General features: G+C 44.6%; 1 protein-coding gene across 1 annotated transcript in view; it reads left to right on the top strand.

Annotated features, from left to right (window-relative positions):
* The window catches only part of SMYD2 (SET and MYND domain containing 2), a 59,389-nt gene that overhangs the window by 4,763 nt on the left and 47,971 nt on the right, over positions 1 to 6,655 (top strand). The gene's annotated exons all lie outside the window — the stretch shown is intronic.

The following is a 6,655-nucleotide window of genomic DNA, read 5'->3' as shown; positions in this document are numbered from 1 at the left end:
TACATCAAAGGATACAAAATTCAGCCATCTGTCTATCAGATGAAATGTGTCATCACTGTCAACATTTCAATATTTCAAGTTTTTCTTTTATTTAGGGGGGCGCAGCGCCGCAGCTCGGACCGCGGCGGGAGGAAGTGCGCGCGGCGCGCCGGGTCCTAGCGCCGGACTCGGGGCCGCGGCCGCCGGGGCGGGCGGGGCTGTTTCACCCCGAGCCAGGCTGAGCCACGTGCGATCGGAAACTGGAGGCAAGTTCCCGCCGCATGCCCTGCCTGCATGGCACGTTTTCAGACTTGCTTAACGCGGGATGTGCCAGCCTGGGAGGGCAGGGTCCTGCTCCCGAGCTAGGCTTGTCCCGTGCCCTGGCCGGGCGCTGCCCACTCGGTGCATCGCCAGCGGGACCCCAGGTGCCTGTGCTTCCTGCGGCGCGTTCTGTTGCCCACAGCCCAGCCGCGCCGCAGACTTGCTGTTTCCCCCAATGACACTTAACATTTCGCGTAAAGCACATGGCCCCCCCTTCTTCCTTCTTACTCTCTGCACTTGGGGTTTGGAGAGAAGCCAGAGGGGCACTGATCACACCCCCGGGCTCTGAGGGTCTGCACTGATGGCAGGTAGCTAGCCCATGTTTGGGACTGCGTAGACATGGTCGCTGGGGGGAATTAGGCACAATGTGTGTTTGAAAATGGCATTTAATTGTAGCATATCATGTGGATATATGTCTGTGTTCGTCTATGTGCATATTTTTTTCACATAATTGTATCTTCAAGTCTTATGATAGTTGTACACCTGGAAGGCACATTAGAAATGACCAGTGCGACACTCTGCATTTTACAGGCAAGAAAACTAATGCCCAGAGAGGAAGTGTGACTGTGTATGTACGTAGTCACACCTACAGTTAAGAGAATGAAATCTTGCCATCTACTTAGGTGCTCAGTAAGATTAGTGAGGCAGGGAGCATGGTGCTGGCATTTGCTCTGTACCTGGCCTTCCACTACTCCCTGAGAAATGGACCCTGCTGTACTTTCTTTGAATCTCAGTTTCCGTATCTTTGAAGGAGATTCTTGGGCTAGATTAAGCGAACCTGATGTCCTGCAGGTAGCTTTTGAATACAGGTCTCAAGTCCAGCATACACTGACATACTCTATCTCTGAGACCTGTGCTCCTTATTCCATGATAAGACATAGTAAAAAGGGGGACAGAAGCTGAATACTATAGTAATCCTGCCCAGACTCCCTCCCTAGAGCTGTCTTCCGCGTGGGGGGACCTGGAAAGGAACTAGGCACAGAATCATACCACGGGCAGCTGAAGGGCTGTATGTGATGTAGCTCTTTGAATTGGTGAGCCGGGAGCTAAAGGGTCATGGCACCACTTTGCGACGTGTGAGTGAAGTGAGCATTGGGTTTTCCCAAAGTTAAAAAGGCTGCTGTGACTGGTCCCCTTGATCTTCTGAGCCTTGCTGTGGCTGAGTCTGAAGCAGTGTGGGTGTCTACAGTGGCAGGAGCAAAGCAGGGTCACCAGCCACAGAAGGTGCCTCCCTCCCTTCGTCAGGGATCCTGGTGATTCTTGGAGTCCGTCGTGTGAGAGAAGACTGCAGTGCCAGGCACATAGTAGGTCCTCAGATAGTAGTTCCCAGTCCGCTCCTCCAGTGAATTACAAATCAAATCTCTCTGGGTTCAGAGGGGGAGAAGCAGCGCTGAGAGATACTTCTCTTTAGCTGTGAATGAATCTCCTATCTACCGTATTTGCCGGCGTATAAGACGACCCCCTAACATTTCCACTCAAAATACAGAGTTTGTTATATACTCGCCGTATAAGACTACCCCCTCTTCCGCACACCTTCCACACACCAAATAAAAGGTAAAACAATATCAGATTTGATTTCAACATTTTAATTTATATTCAAATGCTTATGACATGCTTATGTCACAAGGCTGTATGTAATCAAACATATACATAAAACAGTGCAAGTTTATTACCGGTAAACATACCGGTAATTCACTAAAGAAAACACACTCTATAGACTGGTACCGTAGATGCTTCTCAGGAACATAGGCAAGCAGCCTGAACGGTATGTGGAATGAAGTGGGCGGGCATCGGGAGGCCACTATGGCACGGGGCAAGCACTATGGGCAGTCTATCTGAAGTGTACCTGGCGTATAAGACGACCCCCCACTTGGAGGCATATTTTTCAGGGCCAAAAAATCATCTTATACGCCGGCAAATACGGTACTCTATACGCCCCCAACCTTAGAGCATTAATATACAGTCAGATGCAACTTGGCAGATCACCCTGCCAGATGCGACAAAATTTGCTTTCCTCCCCCCATTTTCTGAATGACCATTTGTTAGTGTCACTAACTGTTGCCTTCAACCCCTCACTGGGGGGGTGCACCTCCCCCACCTTTCTCTGTTGGCTCAGGTGAACTTCTGTCAGCACCCACACTCACGTCCTCTCTCCCCAACAAGTCTTTTGAAGTCAACTAAAATAATACACAAGAAATAATGATACCGTGATACCTATGAAATTAGAAATATCTTCGTACTCCACTCTATGATTCCTATTAGAGCTGATTAGTTTAGAATCAGTGGTTAGACCATTCTCACAAATTTAGCACCATTTCCTCTGCCAGCTGTTTGTCTGTGATGGAGAACAAATCAGTCTGTCTGGCTATCCTAGAGGAAGGCATCTATAAGTCTCCACGGTGCCTCAAGGGAGTAAGAGCAGAATTTTCAAATATTGAAGCATACAGGGCAAATCCACTATTTCCTACCTCCACCCTCCCGCTGCCCCCCCAAAGAAAACTACTCCTTATCCTTTCTTGTGCCAGAAGTTTTTAACAGACAATATTGCTTAAGATAAATGAACCATTAGAGATTTCCCCTGTCATCTTAATTGTATCAGGGTTTAACTTATTTTGAAGGAAAATAAGTGATTTTTTTTCAGGAATAAAATATGTTCTTTAAGTTGAAAACTACTGGGAAGTTTCTTAGGTCACAGTAGAACGGGATTTTTACTTGTCAGGACAATTCAGACAAAGCTTTGCTTCTGGGAGCTTTAAATTTGTATCCCATTGTCTCAGTTAGGGTGGATGACTCTAGGGAAGATGTGTATCTTGCCTCAGCTGCTAGAAGGCAGCTTCTAAAAATGTAAAAATGTAAACGTTCCAACTGAGAGCTGTCCTTATCAGACCTCTTAGATACGTTTTATGCATGTGTGTGTGTACACGGGTGTATTTTTTAACCATTGGCCTGCATTTTGTGGCAGATTTTTTTACATTGTGTTGATATGTGACGTATGTTAACACTTGACATTATGTCTCAGAAAGGGAAAAATCCACTGTAGCCTTGTGTCTATCTGAATATCCATTGTGTGTGCAGTTCCTGAGGTGGGCAGATGTTCCCCTGTTGATCTTTTATTCTCTTGGCTCATGGGTCATTTAAGGACAAGAATATTGTCTTTTTTGTTGTTGTTGTTAGTTTGTTCAGAGTCTGGGGCGGAGGGTGGGGGGAAAGTAGGAAGGCCCACTTCACCTCCTTGGAATAGAGCTATTGGAACCCCGTTTCAAGGAATTTATATTATGTCTGGCTCACTCAGAGTGGTGGTTTTAAAAATTTAAATGTTTGCATGAGCAAAATGCTCTGATCAGGATGTCCCCGCTCAGCAGGTGTAAAGATGTAACATCCCCCAGATTTATTCTGTAGCAGTTTTCTTCTCTTTTCCATTGTTTTACCAAACCGTCAAAGTAATCTTTAGTTGGTCTTAATGAGTATTGAGAGCCATGACTCTTAATGTTGTTTTCCGAAGGTTCTATGGAATAGCCCTGGTCCTGGCTGCCTGAAGCTGCCCATCGGAAGGGGTGGTGGTGTCCCCAGGGCTGCGGAGATTCTGCTTATTCCCAGAACATTCTCTTGAGAATTGGAGAGCCTCTAAAGGCAGAAATGGCTTCACGTGTCCTCAGATTATCTTGCTTTCTGAATGAAACATCGGACACCCACTCAGTTAAAGGAGTCCCTCTTTTTTCCATGTGTTTTCAAAAAAATGGGTAGTAAGATTAAAACACACAAACAACAGATTTCCTCTAAAAAGTTTACATCAAAGGATACAAAATTCAGCCATCTGTCTATCAGATGAAATGTGTCATCACTGTCAACATTTCAATATTTCAAGTTTTTCTTTTATTTAGAGACTGCACAGGAGGGACTTCGGTGCCTGACTGACTTGGTTTGAATTCGGGCTTCATCTCTTCCCGATGATTTGTCTTTAGGCAAATTATGTAACCTCTCTGAACTCCCAGGTTCCTTTATCTGTAAAATGTGCACATGAATACTCGCCTACTGAGCTAGTCCTGAGACCATGGAAGTCAAGTGCTCCATGCGGCCCCAACACATAGTGCGCTGTCAAAATTGGCCTGGTGTCTTGCTTGTCCTTGTTTGATGAGCTCTGCTGGCTAATTGTTCACTAGTGTGATAAAATATTGTAATTTCAGGGACATTTGTGTGGCAGTGGGGTTGGAGTGGGGGATACTGGGAAGGAAATACTGGAAATTGTTGACCAGTGGAGTCATCTTTCAGATGGCAATGTTGACCCACAGCTCAAAGCAGCAGTTCTTAACCTCAGGTCCCAGGTTAATGATGGGCGTCTGGGGTCAGTTCTCAGTATTTTTCAAAGCTTAATGGAAAAATGATATAATGCACCTACCCAGGTAAAGCTTTTTAAGAAAAGATCCTTTTCTAGCTCCAAAGGACTTAGACACTGTAATACTCTTTTACCATGAGATTGAACAAATATTTGAAAAGAGAAATGGAGGAAAACAGAATTTTCCGCATAGCAAGGAAACCAGGGCTCTTTTTCTGCTCGCTCCTTTAAGACCAAGGATTGCCAAGCGCTGTCACATGCCTATTTTTCATATGCAGGGAACATAATTTATAGCTTATAGGGGCTCAGTGACCAAGCTGCTCGTTTGGAAATGATTTCGAGATGAAAGAGACAAAACAGCAGCAGGATATCCTGAAGTGAAATCCAAACCCTGGTGAGTTAAAACCACCATCTAACACCTTTCCCTCCCAAAAGCAAATGCACAAAAAATCCTCACCATAAAAAAAAAAAAAAAGTCTGAAGAGCCCATAAAAAATGACATTCCTTTAAGTCACGTTGCTCTTTGCAGCTCCTAAAGCATTTCCAGACACATTCTTAGTTTGATGCTCCCGAGGGTGGCTGGTGTAGAGAGGGCCTTACCCGTTTTAGGTAGGAAGAAACTGAGTGTTGGACAGGTTAAGTTGTTTCCTGGAATTGCTCATTTTGTCTGTGTGTCAGATGTTTATTGAGTGCCTCCTGAAGGCCAGCCTCTGTGTCCATGGATGGAGTCTTGTCTTCCCTTCTGAGTATAAGCTTCCTTCCCGCTGCCCCTGTGGCCTGAGACCAGGACTGAATTCATCTCTGATTTCTCCTCGAGTGAATCCAGTTTTTATCTTTTCCTTTCTTTTGCTCCCTGCTCCCCAAATAGTCAATTCAACAAACCAATGCATTATTTCTAAAAGTGTAACAAATAAATTGATTCACCTGTCTTGCATCTCCATCTTACGCCGCTATGGGTTCAGAGATTGTGTTCATTGCAATGCTTTGGAATTGGCATAAGAGCTACATGTATTCTTTTTCCATATTGATTATTACAATTGATGTATCCATTAAAATGAACACGAGGCTTTGGTCCTTTTGTCGGTTTGGAATATTTTTAAATATGATGCTAGAACTATGATGACTTTGTCATCTTCGTCTTCATACCTACATATAGAGTTTGTTTCTGTGCCCGCTGGTAGGGCAGCATCAGCGTATGACCCCTTTTCCTTTTCTTAAGTGTGTCCATTCTCCAGAGCCTTGCTCTGTGCAAAGGGAAATGGGTGAGGTTTGGAAGTAGAACTTGTGGTACAGGTGTTCTAGAAGCCCCTCGATAGTGTTCCTGTAGGATGAGCAGATGGCACACTGTCTTTCAGAAAGTTCTTTAAAAAATACCAAGATATGTCTTAAATCTCTTTGGAAAGATCCAGTGCTATAGTTTGGCAGCAACTGATCTTCAGGAGAACCCAGAATTGGTGAGAACCTGGGACGGCAAAGTTGCCTGTGTTTGAACTTGAAATAGAGAATTGCGAAGCAAGTTTCTACTTTATTTTGATGTTTTTCGACTTAACCTCTTTTGCCTTAGGTTAATATCCCCCCCCCCCCCCGTCTCTCTCTCTTTTTTTTTTGTCTACATAAAGAAAATATGAAATAATTTCAATTTTATGCCACTTTATTTCCGCTTCCCAAGGAGGTGATCAGTAATTATAAATATTCTTTATGTTCCTGGGGTCATTAATAATTAACATCACTCCCCACCCCTACACACACCTTTTTTGCGGCCCTCAGATATAGAGTGAGGTAGTCATATTTCTCAGTTCAAGACATGCTTTCATCTGGTCTGTGCAAGGCCAACTGTATTTAAGAGAATTTCCCCTCTGTTATTGAACGCTTCTTGTCATTTCCTGCTCCTGTCACAGACAGCCCCTCTCTGGGTTTGCTTACATGTCTCTGAATGTGTGTACATGTCTTGATCATCACCAGGGAACGAGGCAGACCTAAAGCAGGGCACCTTGATTGTACTTGACCAGATTCAGATTTTGA

Source organism: Hipposideros armiger, unplaced genomic scaffold, assembly GCF_001890085.2.
Source record: "Hipposideros armiger isolate ML-2016 unplaced genomic scaffold, ASM189008v1 scaffold_22, whole genome shotgun sequence".
Classification (NCBI taxonomy): Eukaryota; Metazoa; Chordata; class Mammalia; order Chiroptera; family Hipposideridae; genus Hipposideros; species Hipposideros armiger.
This window is presented reverse-complemented; position numbering and strand designations above follow the sequence as displayed.